Source organism: Barbus barbus (assembly GCF_936440315.1).
Source record: "Barbus barbus genome assembly, chromosome: 6".
NCBI classification, from domain to species: Eukaryota; Metazoa; Chordata; class Actinopteri; order Cypriniformes; family Cyprinidae; genus Barbus; species Barbus barbus.
The window spans coordinates 7,794,674-7,817,049 of NC_136734.1; the positions used below are offsets into that span (position 1 = coordinate 7,794,674).

A 22,376-nucleotide genomic window follows, 5' to 3' on the forward strand; every position below is an offset into this window, starting at 1 on the left:
TGGACAAGTTAATATTGCTTGTCTCCGAGTATTTATGTTTTTACCAGATGGAATTGCCGGAGTACCATAATATTGTTCTGAAAAATAATGCTTGGAGAAACATTTCATTCGCAATGCGTCTGCCATATTACTTCAGCGGATATTCCATATCATAGCAACCACAGCATTTAAACTGAAAATAAAATAAAAAAAAATAAAAAATACGCTGCCCTCTCAAGGGCTCACAGCTGGGCGTTTTCAGCTGGCTTTGGTGGACACGTGGCCTGATTGTAGTTACTTGCAGCTACACATACATTTTCATTTAATCTTTATTTAAGTACAGTTTTTTTAACATTGAAGTACAGTACAGTTTTTATTTCACTTTTAGGTACAATATATTTTAATTTAATAATTAAGTTTTTTATTTACCTGGAAGTAAGCACAGTGCAGTGTTAATGTTCAAACTGTGTATTTACAATGTTTTAATTGGCTGACAATAATACATATTCTTATTAGGAATAAAACTGACTCGTTTTTTTTTGTTTGTTTTTTTTAACTGAGCATAGTGCTATACTGTATTTTAATGTCGTTCATAATGGTGGTACTTGGAAAGACAAATATTTTCTGAGGTGGTACTTGGTGTAAAAAGTTTGAGAATAAGTAATAAGGACTGTTTCATTAGCAGCAGTCACTGATTTCCTTGAGGTTTAAGCAAAGCGAAAAAGCACTCTAGATGTTCTTTGAAGCTCTCTCATATCTTCACACCTTTTTCAGATCAAAGACCACTTGGTGACTAAGCAGATGTTTAAAATTGAGTGCTGCATTTTAAGCCTGGCCTAAAATTACATGTATTGTAGGGTAAGATGGGGAAGATGCCCCTCCCCTTATTTACAATGTAGATTTACTTTCAGGGTGTACTCAACTCTAGGCATGTTTCCCTTGAACCGAGCCCGAGTGCGATCATCCCCTCTCCCCACTCCCCCGCTGGCCTGCACTCACACTTGCACTAAACTTTCTGGGCCGGAGCATGCTTACATCATGTATGAGATAACAGAAAAACCACTTTCGCTAATATTCTGCCTAATAAATGTAATAATTAATTTATAATTTATGCCGTGCACTGTGTGCAGCGATTTTCACTTGTATGTATCAGACCAGAGTATTATTACGGAGGCAGCTGACGTTAATTAAAGAATTTGCAACTTTACTTGCAAACTACAATTCATGTTCATCAATAAGATGAGAACCTGAGCCATTATAAACCTAAATATACTTGATTGAATTAAATTAATTGAAAAGTGTAGTGTAGTAGTAATAGAACATGTTTGCGGTCGTAATGATGACAGTAGCGCACACACAATAGTATCTGTTCCGTGCTCTGGAGCGGTTAGCGCTCACACTGCATGCGTACCGTGCCCGAGCCCAACCAAATTGTGCCCTGGCCCTGTTGGAAACAAACCGCACCAGAGCGCGGCACGGAGTGCTCACACTAGTCAAACGAACAGCGCCTTTGGGGTCAAACGCGCTCGGGCACGGTTCAAAATGCCTAGTGTGAGTACACCCTTAAATTGTAAAATGTTTAATTTTAGCATGTGCAGGATAATAATGCATTAGTCTATGTCAATTTAGTTGTTGTAGTGAGATATTAAAGAGGGGTAAGATGTCCCAATCCTGGCCCCTTCTCCCACATTAATTACTTACAAAGTCTTAACAAATTCTTGTACAATAAAGGCTAAATAAACAAACAAAAAAAAAGGCACAAAAGAAGTGACTTTAGACACTGAAGGGCGAATTCAGCAGAATAGAATAGAGGTTGAAAATAATAATTTATGGTAATTAATGTAAACCAAAACACACGAGGAAAAGAGGTGTGAAAATATAAGCAATCACAGGCAGATGGGATTAGACTTCTCAGAGGAGATAGGCAAAAGGTAGGTAATTTGCTCTGGAATTTGTACAGAGATTGTGTGAAAAAAAAAAAACATTTTGCAGATATGGACAGGATTAAAACCACAATGTGAAATTGTTAAATACAAATTTCTCTCTGTCTAAATGGGGTTTTACTAATCATAAAACAGTTATAAGAATCACATGTTATTACATTATTTAAACATAAAATGGGCTTCAAATCAGCACTTTTAGGATACAAACCACTGAATATTTAAAAATATTTACTCAAGTCTTTGCTTTTGTTTAGATTCTATAGATTCAGGGCAAAATGTAGGGGTGTCATGTCTGTTTTGGGGTTTTGTTTCATGTTCATTGTTTTCATGTCTCTTATTTTGTCATAGTTCCTGTCTAGTCATGTGATTCCCTTGATCCTTATGTATTCCTGCCTAGTGTGTGTGTGTGTTTGTGTGTGTCATGATCTGATTGGTTGCTTTAGACATGTGCCTTGTTTCCCATTGGTTGGTTTGTGTCATGTGACTCTCTTTGTTTGGTATTTATAGCCCTCATGTTGCCATTGACTCTCGTCGAGTATTATCTCTGTAACCTCTGTTGGTGAGTTCTTGCTTTTGTTTATGCCAAGTCTGCTCATTCCATGCCATGACAAGTCAAGTCTTATTTCAAGTCAAGTCTTTGTTTATTGTTTGGTCACTTTTGGGATTTAAGTAAAGCTGCTCTTGGGTTCTTTTCAACTCGCCTCCAGTGAACTCATTACAAGGGGGGACTTTTGAACACGAATGTTATCATTGACTTTTATTTTTTTAAATGTAGAAATTTAGACAGTGTAGAAATTGTGTCATCCGTATAAAACAAACATACAGAAAATAAAAATCAATTAATAAGGCAGACAATCATTTGTAGACAGATTTGTGATTCATCTTAGTCTAGCATAAATCATAATGTTGCACATTTTACTAGGTTGCTTGCAGCACTGAAAAGAAGAATGTGTAACACTTTTTTTAATGCTGGTAGGAAAACTTAAATCACCACCTACTGTTAGAAATGGGAAATGGATCCCGTCTGAAGAGTAGAGGGGATAAAACATACGCTTTTTGGGAATAACCAGTAAATGACCAGAAGGGGAAGTAAGGAAACTAGTTCCTATACCAGGAATGCACATTTAATATAAACTAGCATAAGTACACACTGGAAGCCTCCTGAACCCTAATCAGCTCTCTCTCAAAACCAGCGCATGCTGCTTATAACTCACTCTAATAGGGTGCAACCAAAGCTGGTGATAAAGAAACTCCTCTGAGTGCTTTTCAGAGGGGTTTACTGCAAAAGAAAACAAGCTCAGCTGATGAAGCCAAAAGCAGAAGTCATAAGATGGAATTCATATTACCACTGCTCACATGATGTACGACATATTAGCTCTCTCCCATCCATAACTGGAGCTTCACTAAGAATGAGCCTCTTATATCATCTGTGGTATTTTTAGGTTGTGTGAAAGGTTACTACCGATCAGAGCGACACAGAGGAAATTAGGACACAAGAACCAAAGACAGATGATTTCCTTAAACGCTGTCTTTTGCTCTATTATCTGTGATGGGATGGTTCAGTCTGTGTTTGTTGAGTCCCTCATGCATCACTTGCCCATCATGATGCAGAACAAAAAAAATAGAATAATTGCTTAATGTGTGGGGGGGGGGGGGGCTTTAAAAACATAGAAAAAAAAAGAAATGTGTAGAATAAGATGGTGACACATGAGAATTTTGACATGAACTACATTTCTTTGAAATAAACAGAGAGAGTGGATTATACAAAGTCTACAATATATAAATCGGTTATTTTGAAATTGAATAGATTTGTTGCCTTGGCAAAACTGTGATGATGATAAGGTCATTGCAAGGGTGTTGCTATGATATTCTTAGTGACATTGCTAGGCAGTCGCTAATATTCTGGGTGGTTCCTTACTGGCTCAAATGAAAAGAGCCCAAGCCCAAATGTTCAAATGTGCAATGGTGATTCTTTCCTTTAAAAACACCACTAATTATTTAATCAATAAGGGTGCAGTATTACTTTATTCTAGATTCTTGTACAACCTTTTAGTCGCTCCCAGGAAATCTCATCTATTATTCATTAAAAGCACTAAGCTGTCCAACATGATGACTGGAAAATATATTTTAAACGGAGATTACTTTTTTCTCATCAAATGAGTCTGCACAATTCACCAAGATACTGTGGCTTTTTCAAAAGATCTTTGAATGGTACATGGATGGTACATCGGCAGGTGAAACCAGAAATGTTCTTAATATATAAGATGTGAGGGCATTTCGACATACTCTATGCAAGCATGTAAACTCAGACGATACGCAAGCTGTGCAATGACTTGCCTTTATTGTGGTTTGTGTTCTGAAATATGTTAGACTGCAATTATTGTAATTGCATTTCCTGCACTGCAGGGGCACTATAGAGAACATTAACACAAATTGTATTTTTCTTACATACTTTTTTTTTTTCAGGTCAGCTATAAAGGTGGCGCAACAGATTGAAGCAAGTTACTTAAAGCAGCCATGAAATAGAAAATCAAAATGTTCTTGATATTTGCACATACAGGTGCATCTAAAAAAAATTGAATATCGTGAAAAAGTTAATTTTTTCTTTTAACTTATTTCAAAAAGTGAAACTTTCATATATTTTAGATGCATTACATGTAAAGTAAAACATTTCAAAAGTTTTTTTGTTTTAATTTTGATGATTTGAGCTTACAGCTCATGAAAGTCAAAAATTCAGTATCTCAAAATATTAGAATATTTCCTAAGATCGATCAAAAAAAGGATTTGTAAAACAGAACAGTTCAAGTTCTTTAAAGTATATTCATTTATGCACTTAATACTTGGTCGGGGCTCTTTTAGCACAAACTCCAGCATCAGTGAGGAATGGCGTGGAAGCGATCAGCCTGTGGCACTGCTGAGGAACTACTGAGCATTCAGCTCGACTGTATTGTTGGATCGACTGTTTCTCATCTTTCTCTTGAAAATATCCCATAGATTCCATATGGGGTTCAGGTCAGGCATGTTGGCTGGCCAATCAAGCACAGTAATATCATGGTCAGCAAACCACTTGGAAGTGGTTTTGGCACTGTGGGAAGGTGCTAAAGTCCTGCTGGAAAAGGAAATCAGGATCTCCATAAAGCTTGTCAGCAGATGGAAGCATAAAATGCTCCAAAATCGTCTGGTAGATGGCTGTATTGACTTTGGACTTGATAAAACACAATGGACCAACACCAGCAGACGTCACGGCACCCCAAATCATCACTAACTTCAGAAACTTCACACTTGAAGCAGCTTGGATTCTGTGCCTCTCCACTCTTCCTCCAGACTCCAGACCTTGATTTCCAAATGAAATGCAAAATTTACTTTTACCTGAAAAGAGGACTTTGGACCACTGAGCAACAGTCCAGTTCTTTTTCTCTTTAGCCTAGGTAAGATGCTTCTGACATTGTTTCTGTTTCAGAAGTGGCTTGGTAGCCCTTTTTCCAAAGACACCTGAGCGTGGTGACTCTTGATGCACTGTCTCCAGCTTCAGTCCACTCCTTGTGAAGCTCTCCCAAGTGTTTGAATCAGCTTTGCTTGACAGTTCAAGCTTGCGGTCATCCCTGTTGCTTGTGCACCTTTTCCTATCCAATTTCTTCCTTCCAGTCAACTTTGCATTTAATATGCTTTGATACAGCACTCTGTGAAGAGCCCCACCTTTCAGTAATGACCCTCTGTGACTTACCCTCTTTGTGGAAGGTGTCAATGATTGTCTTCTGGACCACTGCCAAGTCAGCAGTCTTCCCCATTATTATGGTTTCAAAGAACAAGAGATACCCAGAATTTATACTATAGGGATGGTCATTTATTGAAATTCAAATGTAAACATTGTAATATTTTGAGATACTGGATTTTTGACTTTCATGAGCTGTAAGCTCTAATCATCAAAATTAAAACAAAAAACTTTTGAAATGTTTTACTTTACTTGTAATGAATCTAAAATATATGAAAGTTTCACTTTTTGAAATGTTACAAGAAAAAAATTACTTTTTCACGATATTCTAATTGTTTTAGATGCACCTGCATAAGAGGTTACTTTACAATAACACATACTGCAAGTTTCAGAACTCAAAAGTAACTCCCCTGTTTAAAATATGAGTTATTCTTTTCTACCCTTCTGAATCGCTCGGATGTGTCATATGTAAAAGGGAAGAGTGTTCTCAACAACTCAAGTCTGTCCATCAGTCAGAAGAGCCATGCTGCTGTTGGATAAAGATGTTGAATAAAAACACATACGTTGTTCAATCAGTGGCTGTAAATAAACTGTACTTTGCATAGCATTCATAAAGTGTGTGTGTGTGTGTGTTTTTTTTTTTTTTTTTTTTTTTATGACATACCTGAGCAACTGAAAAAAAAAAAAAAAAAAAAAAAAATATATATATATATATATTTTTTTTTTTTTTTTTTTATTTTTTTTTTTTATTTTTTTTTTTTTTCTTCCCATCTCGCAACAGAATGTTTAGTGAATTATTGGTCACATTTTAGTTTCGGGACCAATGCTCACTTTTAACTAACAAATAACTAAGATTTTTGATTCAATAAACAACTAACAATAAACTGCTGCCTATTAATTGACAGTAAGGTAGTTGTTAAGTTTAGGTATGGGGTAGGATTAAGGGATCTAAAATATGCTCATGCAGAATAAGGCATTAATATGTGCTCTATAAGTAATAAACAGCCAATGCTAGTAATTATGCATGCTAATAAGCAACTAGTGGGAATTAGACCTTAAAATAAAGTGTTACCAAATTATTATATCCTATCATATCTATCTATTGAAATATACAGCAGTGCCAGGCATTTTGTCACTAAGCATATCTTTGATTGAGTGTTGCTAATAAAATCACACTGAGAAACAATGCAGTTTTTGTAAATCTACTTAAGCTGTGGTATCTTTTATAAAACAACAAGTAACAACAGTACTTTTAAAACTATATACAACAATTATGCAATTAAGCAAGAAAAAGCAATTCCCACACTGAAACAGACTGTTGCAATCATTGTGGTTGCATTGTTTCAATTTCATCTGACTCGGACTCAAACATACTGTATATGGCTCTATCACAGAGCTTGCCATCTCGAGTATCAAAACATATGAAATGATGCAAAGGAGGGTGTGGATGGAGATCAAGTTAGTCAGTCGCATCAGTAAACATTTACTTAAATTTTTGCAAGAGGTGACACTCCTTAAAACTGATTGTTTTTTTACAGAGAGTGGAATTATTTGACAAATATTGGACTTTTTTGATGCAAATAAATGCAGTTATCCTTATAAACTAACCTTGAAAAACAGAATTTAAAAATCTGGAACTGCATTTCATACAGGCATGTATAAAGAGACAGATCGCTAACATTAACCAAGAATTTACATCTGCATATTTGCGTGATAGCATTTCTTGCTTAAGACTCTGAGAGCAATAGGTCTGGTGTTGAGCTGTGATATCCTGCTGCAAATGTCAAATACAGCAAGTGTGTAGAATGAGTGTCATGCCGGAGGTATTCACGTAGGTCATGTTGGTCATGAATGATTTAACTCCACACATCAAAACATAGAGCAAAGAAGAGAGAATTGAATGACAAAGAGACATTGCTTGCACCAACACAAGCAGCTTTAAAATATCAAGCAAGGCTAATGACCAGCAGACCTGTGGATCAAGGTGAGGTACGAGGGGAATGATTTAGTACATGCCATTGAGAAGTCAACACTACAGCACCTAAACAAAGCACTATCGATTTCATCTAGTTTCTCTAGGCCAGGCCACTGCCACAAAGTCTAATCCATACTGCATCTTATTCTGGCCAAGAACCACCCAGAATAAGAGACTGTCTGACTGATATATATATAAAAAAAAACAGTTCACGTGGTTAACAGTTTGAGGTTGGAATCTGTGAGAAGTGCAGAGTTGCCTGTCCTTGAAAGATACAAAATGCACTGCATTTTAGCTTGCTTATTTTGTTCAAGAGCATTATCTACTCAAGTCCACATGTCATACTAACAAGGAATTTATGACCATAGTAGGCTTACGATGTTTTAGGGAAATGCACCCCTGAATGCACTGCTTAGAATACACTCGCCTTATAGTATATAACTTGCTAAGGACACTCGCAAACAATGTAGAACATCAAACTGCATCTGCCAATACAGGCTTCAGAGATTGTCGCTCCGGTCAGACTTCCAATTCAGAGGACCTCTGGTCAGAGGTCCAATTCTCGCTATTAACAAACCATTAATTAAGTCCCTATACTAAAGTGTTACCTTCACTCCTATATTTGATATAGCTTCAGCTACTGATATGAATGACCTGAAAAGGAAACATTGCCTTTTACAATCAATAAATATGTTGGTGCAATAATGTCAGCTAAATCTCATAAAAACCTAGCTGGAATATTCTCTAAACCAGAAGCCTTCAGCACTTCCTTTAACATTTTATCTCAACTACAGAAGCTAAAAGATAAAGAATCCTAAACAAAAGTAATACCTCACGACAACTATTTCATAGTTACCACTAGTCAAGTCAAGTCACCTTTATTTATATAGCGCTTTTAACAATGTAAATTGTGTCAAAGCAACTGCACAATATCAAAAAAGGACAATAGTGTGTCAATAATGTAAAATGAAAAGATAAAAAAAAAAAAAGATTTTCAGTTAAAGGCATTTCATTATTGAATTCAGTGATGTCATCATCCAGTACATCATCCACTACTCTGAGGAAGTTTTCTTCTGTTATGTGATTAGCAATGGATGAAAGGAAATATAATTTGTCATTTTGCCATTATCATATTCCATTACCCTGTCAATAAATATGCCTAATAATTTAATGAACCAGCTTTATATTTACCATAAGGTTTCATCTTAAGCATCCTCCACAGTAATTTAGGATCCATTTTAGCCAAAAGGATTACAAATGTAGGTTTTCAGACATTTTGGTTGTCTCTTCTTTCATTGAGTCATACCATTCATAGTGTCAACCTCAGATGACACATTCTCAAATCATTTAAGTATCATCTGATGAAAATGTCAAAAGCTTTCTCAAAATAGCAATCTCCAATTTAATTAGCTGTCTTTGTGCAATTTCCATGAGTGCACAGGCCTTTATCAGTCCACCAGGAAACAGGTTATTCCACAGTAAGTATGCAAGGTTGATATCGAACCTTTCAAAGATATTTCAAAGAGTTTTTTTAAGCACCTTGAATCAAGTAAAGTAATTAGACGGATCTCAGAAACTTGTCAAGAATATGTCATTCCAAATTCAAAAGCAAGAAAAAAATAAATAATATTTAAGAAAATGATGCCTATTTTAAGGACCATTAATATTGTCTGCTTCGTGATATTTTTCAGGGCTTTGTAACTCACAGGGACTCTGTGATAGCACTGCAGGGAATATTATAATTATTGTTTGATGAAAATTTGTGTTAAACAAAAATACAATATTAAGTTACAGAATATTAAGTGGAGAATATAAACTGCTTAGAAGTACGGATTGTTACGTTTACTGAATACATTTGTACATTTGTAGTGTGTGTGTGTGTGTGTGTGTGTGTGTGTGCATGTTTATGTGGTTTATGAGGACACAAATTTGTATAATGACATGGGTATGACAGAGGTATTACAATATGAAGGTGGTTTATGAGGACACTGCCTATGTCCCCGTAATTCAAAAGGCTTAAAGAACATACTAAATGGTGTTTTTTGAAAATCTAAAAATGCTCAAAGTCTCCTGTGAGGGCTAAGTTTAGGTGTAGGGCAATAGCACACACAGTTTGTTCAGTATAAAAACCATTACGCCTATGGAGAGTCCCCATAAACCACAAAAACCAACGTGTGTGTGTGTGTGTGTTTGGTATCTGTAACTGCATATAAATTGCACCAAGCCAAACAGAGTTTGAAAGGTTGTGTTGATGGGTTTATAGAACATTTTTACGTGTTTTCTGCTGAGTTCAGCAAGTGTCACACTACAAAATTGAGATAACTTTTCTCAAGCAATAATGCCAGACAATTAGAACTGAAGTAATATGCTGATGTGCAAACTCAAGAAAAATATTAGGGACACTAGAGGCTAAAAGCTGTCACAAAAGTGATGGGACCACTCTGCTATGTGTCTGAATTATTTTGACAGACAATATGATCATCAGCTGTTTGCTTGCTTGGCTAACATGACCTGCATAAAGCTTCAAATATAATAAGTATTTCCCTCATCTTCAAAACAAAAATGAAGATATTCTCTCATCATTTTTGTAAATTTATTAAAAGTCAATGCAGTCTACATCTTCAAGCTTAAAAAAAAATATTGCCAGTTGTTATTACTTTCCAGGATATCTGTAGTAGGGTATTTCTTTCTATTTGCCACTTAAAATATGGAATTGTATTCATAAAGTTCAGAATTCACACACTCTGTCAGTTTAAGTATCGTCCACATCAAACAGACACTATTTTGATACATTTTTAGTAACGCTGACATATTAGGAGGGAACTGAATGCAACAGCAGCTACAATAAATAAATAATCTTGATTAAATATTTGAACAAACTGAAAATCTAAATCACAGTATCACAACACATTGATAAATCAGTTTCTTACTGTCTTAAAGGATTCGGTCACTCGGAATCGACCATAGAATAATGTTGGTGAACATTAATGCTGGGATGATTGATAAATCAATGGGACACTGAAGATAATTGGCTGCTGTCCCGGTGGGTCTGTGCTCACAGAATGAGGGAAATCAGTAGGAGAGACGTGTCTTTACAGCAGCATCAGTACAGCATTAGAAATAGCAGATTAAAGGCGTAACTGAATGGGACGGGGGGCAAACACCTCAAAGCAGGCACATGGAGAGGGACGTGCTTTGCACACCAAAACATGCCAGATCACTTGATCCTCACTAACAAGGGGAATGAGGTAAGATACAGAGACAATACACACATATATACTTCAATCATGACTCTCTGAATAGTTTTAGCATGTTAATGGATAAGGCAGTGTTAATGTATTTGGTCTTTATCTGTCTAGATTAGGTTTAGATTGGACTAGATCTGCTACATACACTGCTACAGCTGAAGTATGGAGACTTGCTGCCAATCGATACAACGATACATTTCTGTGAACATGTAAGATGTGCTGCTGCTGCATTAGATAGGTCATAGCAGAGCTAGACAGGTGGAGCTGGGGGGTGTGGAGGGTTTCAGGGGACCTTTACACTGTACACTCTCAGCTGTAAAAAAAAAATGTCACTTGGGTGGTACCGTAAGGTAGTGGTTCCCTATGTGGTTGGAACATGGTTAGGAACCACTGTCTTAAGTTAAAACTAAAAGGTACATCTCTGCACCTCAATTACCCCCTAAATGATATATATTAGTAACTTAGAGGTACATATTAGTACATTACAAGCAGTGGTATATTAAAGGGGTCATCGGATGCAAAATGCACTTTTACATGTTGTTTGAACATAAATGTGTGTTGACAGTGTGTGTACACAACCACCCTATAATGATAAAAATCCACCCAGTGTTTTTTTGTTTAATCTACTAAAATCATTACCCCTTTCTCAAATGAAGCAGTCCTCAGCTTCTTGTCTGTCTGACAAGAAGGCATTGTTTCGATGCCGGAGCAGATGTAGATAAGAATGAATCCTAAGTGATTGGAGTGTTTTGTTGTTGGATTTAATTATGACCATAGCAGTTACTCCTGACATATGAGCTGCTGAAGATGCAGATTTACATTTGTTTGTAGAGGGAATGTACCCCTGATCTAAATGCATCTATGTTCACATGAATCATTCGTAATCCAGCTTTATCTAGAGAAGGAGTATACTTTTCTTTTCTTTTTTTAATGAATCTTTGCAAATCGCCTTGCCTAATAACGTGCTAGTTAGCAAGTTTCACGATGGATACGGTTCAAGTTTACCAAGAATGTCTCAGAGAGTGGCTCAGAAGAGAGGGACAGGGTGAGCAGAGCTCATTTGCATTTAAAGCAACATGCAAGAAAACAACTTGCTCTGAAAAGAGGTGTTTTTGACAGGGTATAAAGGGTGTTGTTTTACACTACCATTGAAAATTTTTAACCAAAGTATGTTACAGACTTTACATTAAGACCCTAAAGAATCATATCAACTGGCAGAAAATGGGCATCCGATGACCCCTTTAAAAGTATATGTATTAGTACCAGTTTTGTACCTATTCGACGAGCAGCTTACAATGAACCAGACCCTATCTGTGGGAGCAGCTTACAGTGAACCAATTTACAGTATATTTTGAGCAAGCAATCTAACTGGCTACAAAATCATCAGAGGCCAGCCAGCTTGTGCCATGTGGCACTGGATGCAAGATAAAGGACCTATCAGCCTTAAGCAACATAAAACAAGAAATCTGTCATTTTTTCTTCATGTTCTATTTTCATATGTAAAAAGAATAGCGTTAACACTTGGTATTTAATTGTGATATGGTATAACAAGAATATATATGGCAAGAGCATTTTTTTATTATTTTCCTCCCTTTTACAATGTACCAAGTTTTAGAACATGCTTACTACTCTGTTCCCAAGGTGAATCTTTGTCTGACTGTTTACACTTTAATAGAAGCTACTCCCATAATTCAGGCAAAGTGTCAGAGGGTGTCGTAAAAAGGTGGATAAACAACAAAACATTTGCATCACTGTGAAATATGACATGAGGTAATTGCTAAATAGTTGCCAACAATCGCTTTTATCACAGATATTTTAGTAGAATGTCTCACTTTTACCAAGCAGAGAAGATCCACCAAATAGAGCCATAAAATATTCAACAGTAAACCAAACAACCATTACCTTTTTATGGCCATTAGAGACAATCTCTCTGATACTAGAGCTTAATATATTCCTCTACTCTCAGAGACAGAGGGAAGGGCACAAAGGTAAAATTAATCAAACACAGAAGGTCAGGGACACACAATACTTGATTAAGGTCACACAAGCCATCACAAAGTCATTCGGCCCAATAAAGATGCCCGCTGTAGTCATTAACATGGCCGCCGCAGGGAAGCCTCATTTTCCTGATCCCTCATGCCCAATCTCACCAACGCCTGTCCTCCACAAACAAACATGGTTAGGGCTGCTAGAGCTAAAAGATTAATGAAAGAAGGGAAGATAAATTTTGCAACTCATTGGTGGGACACTTTGCATCATCACCAAATGACAGCTTGGTCCCTCTAACGTTTTGATGTGACCTAATTAAAATAAAATAATGCAATAAAATCTACTCTAATTATTCTGTCAATAAAGGCCACTTTTTCACATAAAACAATACCTTTAGTAAATACCAATGTTGTAAAACACAATGTGCAACAGCCGTGAAAGATAACAATGCTGTAAAAACCATGTAATAATTTCACATTTAGGTACTGTTCCTTACAGAAACCCCCTCCAGAGTAACAAAGGAGGAAAACATGTTTAGCATCTCTAGCATTAAATGTATCAGTGAATTTATAAATTGAGAGGACGAGCTATAAATCGGGGACACAGTTTACAAACCTGTCTGTACAGATTAAAAATCGAAGAATACAGTTGTCAAATCTGAGAGTACAGACTTTTAAATCAAGGGCTCAAATTCAAATATGTGAGCACAAATTGTTAAAATAATGGAACTGTTTACAAATTCATGAGTACAGTTCATAAACGGAGCACCGATTGCAAAACTGTAGGCACCAGATTATCAGAAAACATTCTTCTACTGTACATGACCCTTGGGGGACTCCATACTTTCTCATGATGCAGTAAATATAGTTCACAATGGGGAATTATGTGAATTATGTCTAACTGCATGTAGTCACTTACTTCTCATAGTGTGGTTCATTGTAACGCAGTGTTGCAACATGCCCTACATGTACCGTGTTAAAATTAAGGAATTTTCCATATTGATTCTTCCCACTGTATTTTGAATTATGCGTGTTTTGATGTGTTTTAACAATGAAAGAAAGAATTTCTGAATGAAATAAAGGATTTCTGAAATTACCAGTAACTTATTCATTAATTTACTTACAGTGTATTGGAGAATCTATCTATCTATCTATCTATCTATCTATCTATCTATCTATCTATCTATCTATCTATCTATCTATCCTGTGAATTTACTTCAACTTTTGGTGAAATGAGTACTATCTTGTGTAGAAACGTTCAAACCACAAGTGTTACAACTAGCCCTTTGTTAGGTCGTGTCCTGTTCTCCCATAATTATAGTGACTAAATAGTTTTCCAGTTGATTACAGCACGGAAGCCTACATCTACAACATGGACAAAAGGCTTTTTGAGGTTTGTTTCAGAATCAATATAAAAGCTGATCACAGGCAAACTAAACAGAGCAGGCTTGTTTCAGCTAAAGGGAATATGTTAGTAAAAATTATTTTCATTAAAGCAAATGTAAGTGTCCTTATTGATCATTGATCTTACTCATGTTCATTTGGGAAGGAGTGCGACACATAGTTGAATAAAGAGTATGCACATCTCAAAATTTAATTAATATATTTGCATTTAATATTTATTGAACCTTTGAACAATATGGGGGGAAAAGTTTGCAAATGTGTTTTTGTTGAGTATCTTATTTGTCACATAAGGTTTTATAGCTCATATTGTGTGATATATAGTGAAAATATGGTTTTATTTAGTTTTATTCAGAGATCCAAACTGAGCAAAAACATATAATTTGGTACAGGTATTGATATTTATATGTCAAAAAATATGATGAAATTCCACTTCAGTCCAGCAAATTTTCTTGAAATATTGCTAACAATATTGTTTACTATGTTGAGAGTTGCTGAAATCGCGTTTGGTCTCATACTGTATCGCGTATCTTGTCAGTGTGTGCACTTGCTTGGCCATTTTTAGTGATTAATAGGAAAGTGAGTTCAGCTGAATTCTAGCAGTGATTTGTTAGATAGGTATAAAAAAGGTTATTATAGTGTGAAGACCAAAGAGTGTAAAGACCATCGACTCTACCGTGCGACTCCACCGGGCTGGGACACCGGCAAGGGATATAAGTATCGCTTTTTATTTTTATTTTATTTTTATTTTTTTTCCTTTATATGTTTACTATTGAAATGTTGTTGTATGCATTTGTCAATTTAATTTAATTTCTGTATTTTCTTAAATGGGTGTGTATAGAGTATTTACAGAGTGTTAACTTTTAATTTTAGTTACTTTTTCTTATTTGTAAGTCGCTTTGGATAAAAGCGTCTGCTAAATGACTAAAAGTAAAGTAAGTAAAGCAATATACAACAATATAAAAGTTATTCTTTTGTTAACGTTGTGGTTTTTAGAAAATCAGCAAAGATTTCATGACAGAAAGTTATATGAGCCACGAGGTGAACGTTTGTACAATTTCACTAAAAGGGTTTTTACTCGCTAAAATTTAAACTAACAATAAGATGACAGAATGCATAGTAGATTTTGTGCAACAGGTTTTTCGGCAAAGTTTTAGTCATGTTGATAATATAGAGATCTTAGAAATGTGCATATCAAATATGATACAGTAGGCTTTATAGGTTTAAGCTGTGGTTTATTTAGTCAACATGTTCTCACTCCCAACTCATCACATACTGTATCGTTGCTTGGTCAATAGCGTCGCTTTTTGACACTCAAGGTTCCCCATTAGCAGTATTTTTTGACGCACTGGGGTAATCCTTTTAGCATCACTTTTGGATGTGCAGGGTCCTCCATTGTTTTCAGTTGTTTGTTGTTAATTTAATGGTTTGCATGCATTAGTAAAAACTAGAAATAATTTTATATACATTTATACTTTCATTGGAGCACCTAACCCCACCCCTACCCCAAACCTATCCACTTCTGAATAATATAAAACAAAATAAAATAACAGTTACAGGTATTTATTGCAAAAACTGACCATAAATTAATTAGCAGTATAAACACATAACAAACAAGTCCTGTTGCATTCCAAGTCTTCTGAGGCCATACAATATTTTATGCGAAGAAAAGAGTAAAACATAAGGTTTTATCATGATGATAAAATTCCCAGTCTCTGCATACCGACACCAAGGGTTTCTTATTTAAAGCAAAGGAGGACCCTGCACGTTGAAAAATGATGCTAAAGGGGTACCCTGTACGTCAAAAAGTGACGCAAAATGGTCCTGACCAAGCATCAATATATGTCGAATTGGGAGTTAGAATGTATTGATTTAGTATGACTTCCTTTTTCTTTAATGATAGCAATACTCAAGCTAGCATGGACGCCACAAAACCTGATGATCCATTATTCAGTGAGCACATCAACAGAGATGAGAATTTTTTGCTAACTTTATTGTGTCAAATGTTTTATAGAAATGTCACTTATAGATAGCAATGACATTAAAAAGAGGCTTGTGCTCAAGTCTTTTGATGTCTCAGATGTTTCTCTTGACACCCCCCCCCCCCTCCCATAGTGCCTCTTCTGAAGTTCTTAAAGTCTCAAATCATGCTCAGATTTGCCAAGATTACCAAAGTATGACTGTAGTCAAATATGTCAATATGAAGTCAAACATTTCTCATTCAATGCTCATTCTTTCAACACCACCTTTATTTTATAGCTCTATATAGTGTCTCTTTAGTTTCAGTTGTTAACTGAGACTAAGTCGATGCCTCCAGAGAAATAAAAGAGCAACTTCTGACCAAAAATGTTCCTCACACACTTTGACATCTTGTAAGCTTCTATACAACAGCAGCAAAAACATACACAAGCAGCACACATGCACCTACGCGGAAACACTTGTAAACACAGACAGAAGTAAACCACACCATGGACACACACTCACCGTCAGAATGGACAAACACCCTCGAGAATCAAACCCTGATGTGCATCCGTGTGTGTATGTGTGTGTGTATGTGTGTGCATGCAGATTCCAGTTTCTCCTGCGAGATCACAAGAAGTGAAAGAGAGAAAAGGACTGAGAGACAGAGTGAAATCTAGTGGTCGGATGGGCAACACCCTCTTCACATAAACATATCATGAGTGGAAGGAAAAAAAGAGCGCCTGTGAGTGTGTGTGTGTGTGTGTGTGTGTATAAGAGAGAGAGAGAGAGAGAGAGAGAGAGAAAGAGTTTTTCACAAACACACCATTAAGCACTGATCACTCACCCCAGCCTCACTCAAGACATCATACCACTTGGTTGGACTTCCATGTCCGACAGAATCCACAATCATTAACGTCCACTACACACACACATGCACACAGAGAGTCCTATCTGCTTGTTTGTGCTGCTCAAAATGGCCCGAAAAGCAGATAATCTAGAATGGTAAATGGCAAACTTATTTAAATGCTACTAAATTCTACAACTAGAAAGTAAAGCATTTGAGTCAATAATACCAGTGTCAGTCTGAACTCTCGATTCTGACTGGCTGGCAGGTATGCATTAAAACTGTTTAAGGCACAGGTAGTTCCAAGTCAGTTTAATCACCATTGTCTATTAATGCGCTGCTTTAATTGCCGCACACAAACACACACACATCGCTCGCACACAGAGATCGCAGATCACGCTGCGCACACACAGAAACATTAAGAAGCACAGAAACTTATTGTCAGTGCTGCCCCAGGACTTTTGTTAATAAAAAAGCTTCAACAATGGATCGCTACATTGTATCTCGCAGCAACAAGGAGGTTTTTGAAGTAACTAAACTCATGGCTTCATTGTTTGTAGAGAAAAACACACACTAACAACTAACTTACTAACTATTTATTGATTGTTTGTTTGTAATTGACTTCAATTGTTTTTGCTTCAAATTGAGTTTCTGTAACTCAGTGTAGTTTGTTGGGTGAACATAATTTCATTAGAAACAAAAAATATATATATTGTTGTTGAGCCTAACCACTTTGTTTTTAGATTTCAGCACATGTTTGATTTCTCCATTCCAGTGGACTTATTAGTGGAAACTTTCATCAGTTGTTGAGGAATTGAGAGCTGTAACATAAGCACATTCTTTGAAATTAAATGTTCTTTGATCCACGGTAAATAATTTAAATTAAGACAATAATTCATACAGAAAAAAAATTAATATATATATATATATATATATACAGTCCCCTCCATAAGTATTGGGACAGTAAATACAAAATTACTCTGTTGGCTGTGGAGTCAAGACATTTGAAAATATGATTAAAAGATGAATATGAGACAAAACTACAGAATGTCACATTATTTTATTAGCCGTTTCAACACATACATGTTTTACCAAATAAAAAGAACAGCACTTTTAGAGTTCATCCCACTCATTGATGTGAACATAAGTATTGGGACAGTTGAACATAAGGCAGATATAAAAGATTAAAAGCTATTATTTAGTTGCAGATCCCTTGCGCACAATCACAGCAGTGAGTCTGGGACCCATAGACATCACCAGACTCTTGGTCTCATCCTTTGAAATACTTTCCCCAGCCTTTAATGCAGCCAATTCTAATTGTTGCTTGTTTTGGGGAGTTTCTGCCTTTACTCTCCTCTCCAGCTGGTGAAATTCATGTTCAATCGGATTTAAATCTGGAGATTGACTTGGGCATTCTAAGACCTTCCATTTCTTTGCCTTTATAAATTCCTTGACTGAACTGGCAGGGTGTTTTGGGTCATTGTCCTGATGCAATATGAAGCACTTCCCAATGAATCTGGTGGCATTTTCTTGAATATTGGTAGGCAAGGTGGTTAAGTAAACTTCCAAATTCATTCTGCTACTGTCATCATACATTAAGTCATCAGTAAAGTTGAGAGGCCTGTTCCAGAGGCAGCCATGCATGCCCATGCCATGACAACACCTCCACCATGCTTTACAGATGAGGCTGTATGCTTGGGATCATTTGCAGTTCCCTTTTTTCTCCACATTTTTGCTTTCCCATCATTTAGATGAAGGTTCATCTTTGTCTCATCGGTCCATAAACACAGTTCCAAAACTCTTCTGGCTCACCTTTGTGCTTTTTTGCAAACTCTTAATCTTTTATTTTTGGTGCTGGTCAGAGGTTTGCATCTTGCTGTGTAGCATCTGTAATTCTGTGTCAAAGTCTCCTGAGGACAGTAGATTGTCAGAGCATCACCCCAGCTTTCTGGAAGTTGTTGGTGATTTTACAGACACATCTTTTAGGGTTAATTTTCACAGCTTTTATGATTTATCTGTCATCAACTACTGTTGTTTTTTCAGCCGATCAGGTAGTTGTTGGTTGCTTGTGTCGCTGGTGGTTTCCAAACTCTTTATTTCTCCATGCCCTTTGTTTTGCTATAGCTCTAATTGACTTCTTTCTTTTAGCATCCAAATTGCTTGCTTTTCTCTCAAAGTCAGCTCCCTCATTTTCATCTTGGTTTGTGTGTGTCATCATCGGTTGCAGGATTCACAATGCAGAAGCAATGGATATAACTGATACAACACATTCCCTGCTTTTAATATCTGAATAATTAATGCAACAGGACACAGCTGATCACTTAGAAAGACCTGTGAGGCAACTGTTCCAATACTTATGCTCATATCAGATAGGGGAATGAAACTCTAAAACTGCTGATCTTCTTAGCTGGTAAAACATCTGTGTTGAATCATCCAATAATAAAATGTGACATTCTGTAGTTTTGTCTCATATTCATCTTTTAATCATATTTGTAAATGTCTTGACTCCACAGCCAACAGAGCAATTGTGTTCCAATAATTGTGGAGGGCGCTGTATATATACATATATATATATATATACATATATATATATATATACATATATATATATATATATATATATGTATATATACATATACATATATATACATATATATATATATATATATATATATATATATATATATATATATATATATACATACATACATACAGTGGTGTGAAAAAGTGTTGGCCCCCTTCCTGTTTTCATATTTTTTTTTTTGTATGTTTGCCACACTTTAATGTTTCAGATCATCAAACAAATTTAAATCTTAATCAAAGATAACACAAGTAAACACAACATGATTTGAATGAAAAAAAATTTATTATGAAGGGAAAACAAAATCCAAACCCACATAGCCCTGTGTGAAAAAGTGCTTGCCCCCTAAACCTAATAACTGGTTGGGCCACACTTAGCAGCAACAACTGCAATCAAGCGTTTGCGATAACTTGCAATGAGTCTGTTACAGCGCTGTGGAGGAATTTTGGCCCACTCATCTTGGCAGAATTGTTGTAATTCAGCCACACTGGAGGGTTTTCGAGCATGAACTGCCTTTTTAAGGTCATGCCACAGCATCTCAATAGGATTCAGGTCAGGACTTTGACTAGGCCACTCCAAAGTCTTCATTTTGTTTTTCTTCAGCCATTCAGAGGTGGATTTGCTGGTGTGTTTTGGATCATTGTCCTGCTGCAGAACCCAATTTCGCTTCAGCTTGAGGTCACGAACAGATGGCCGGCCATTGTCCTTCAGGATTTTTTGGTAGACAGCAGAATTCATGGTTCCATTTATCACAGCAAGTCTTCCAGGTCCTGAAGCAGCAAAACAGCCCCAGACCATCACACTACCACCACCATATTTTACTGTTGGTATGATGATCTTTTTCTGAAATGCTGTGTTACTTTTACGCCAGCTGTAATGGGACACACACCTTACAAAAAGTTAAACTTTTGTCTCGTCAGTCCACAGATTATTTTCCCAAAAGTCTTAATTTTGTAAACACTTTTTCACAGAGGGCCATGTGGGTTTGGATTTTGTTTTCCCTTCATAAAAAAAACCCCTTCATTTAAAAACTGCATGTTGTGTTTACTTGTGTTATCTTTGATTAATATTTAAATTTGTTTGATGATCTGAAACAAGTGGGACAAACATGCAAAAAAATAAAAAATCAGGAAGGGGGCCAACACTTTTTCACACCACTGTGTATATATATTAGTCAATTCACCTTTATTTATATAGCGCTTATAACAATACAGATTGTGTATTGGACTTAACAGTATCAAATTGGAGGATAGTGTCAGTACTGTGTAAAAATAAGATTAAACACTCAATTTTAGTTAAGGCATTTCATTATTGAATTCAGAGATGTCATTGTCTAGATCAGTTTAGTTTAAATAGTATCTGCAAAATTAAATTGATGATAATCACTAGAAATTAAATGAATAGTATATATATCATTCATTCATGCATTCATTCATTCAATAATTAATTCAAATTTCAGAAATGTACATAGACTTTCAATTTAGTTGTGGATGGTGCACAACCCTTTTGTCTAAGGCACTGGTCCATTTGTGTTTATGTATTAATGTATGTGTTCCTTTTTTTCTTCCTATTAGGTCTAAGGTTCCTGAGCCAAAATACTTGGCATTTTTCATTTTTTTATTTTATTATTATTTGTTTGTTTGTTTGTTTATTATATTTATTGGTGTGTCTTTATGAGTCACCCCAATATTAAACAAGCAGCTCTTACATCTCAGTTGTCAATGTTTCTCAATGTATCCCATATTTGGCATCACTGACATTGATTGAATTTGTCTTAATGTTTAATGTGTGCAAACAATGACAGGGAAGATTTTCAGGAACTTATATATGGGTGTATTACTCGCACAAATGCTACCAAATGGCTTCAAACATAGCACATCAGTCATATTGACCAGTCATATTGTGCTGTCTTTGTATAAACACAAATTTCTCCCTTTGTGTTTCACAGAATATATCAAAACAGCTTTGGTTGGCATAAAAGTGCATAAATGATAACAAATTGTGTGAATAAACTATTTTAACTATTGAACTGTAATATAGTTTTTGTGATATTTTAATTTCAGCTTTTTTAACAAAACCTCTCAAATACCACAACAACTACATGAGGAAGTGTTCAAGAACAACACGTTGAGAAATCTCCTCTTCAAGTGTGTGCACATTATAAACTTTTTGAAAGGACATTTCCTCTGCAGACTGACATTCATGTCTGTCTTGTACAGTTACGGTTTACCTCGCCTCCGCAAGCATTGTGGGAAATGTCAGTCACATAAACCTCATAAAGCAATCTATCATCACGCAAGTCACCTCTCCCTGTGTATGTTTTGCTCTATGTGAAAATGAGTGCATGAAACTTTATTTAACAATTTACCACATGCTTATCTCAGCAAGCGCCGTTTATAACCAATAAAACGCACGTACACACACTCAAACTGACATAAAATATGAGCATGTTAAACATATGTTCATTACACATCATAAAATTCATAAAATATTCCTTCCTAAAAAAGGAAATAAATCCAAAACAATATTCATAAAATATATGGATATTTTCCATACAAATGAAGCTTATAATTTTTGGGAGTAAACATAAAATCTGCATTATAATAAATTAAAATAAAATAAAAACAACTTAAAATAATACAAATATTTATTGGAAAATATAAATGTAATCTTAATGTAATCTGCTGTGATATTAAATGAAACTGCAAAATAAATGTCAGCTACACAATAAACCTGATAAAAC

At 35.8% G+C, this 22,376-nt stretch overlaps 1 protein-coding gene across 2 annotated transcripts in view; it reads right to left on the reverse strand.

Annotated features, from left to right (window-relative positions):
• Positions 1-22,376, reverse strand: part of LOC306871947 (regulator of G-protein signaling 3-like) — a 137,318-nt gene that overhangs the window by 51,346 nt on the left and 63,596 nt on the right. The gene's annotated exons all lie outside the window — the stretch shown is intronic.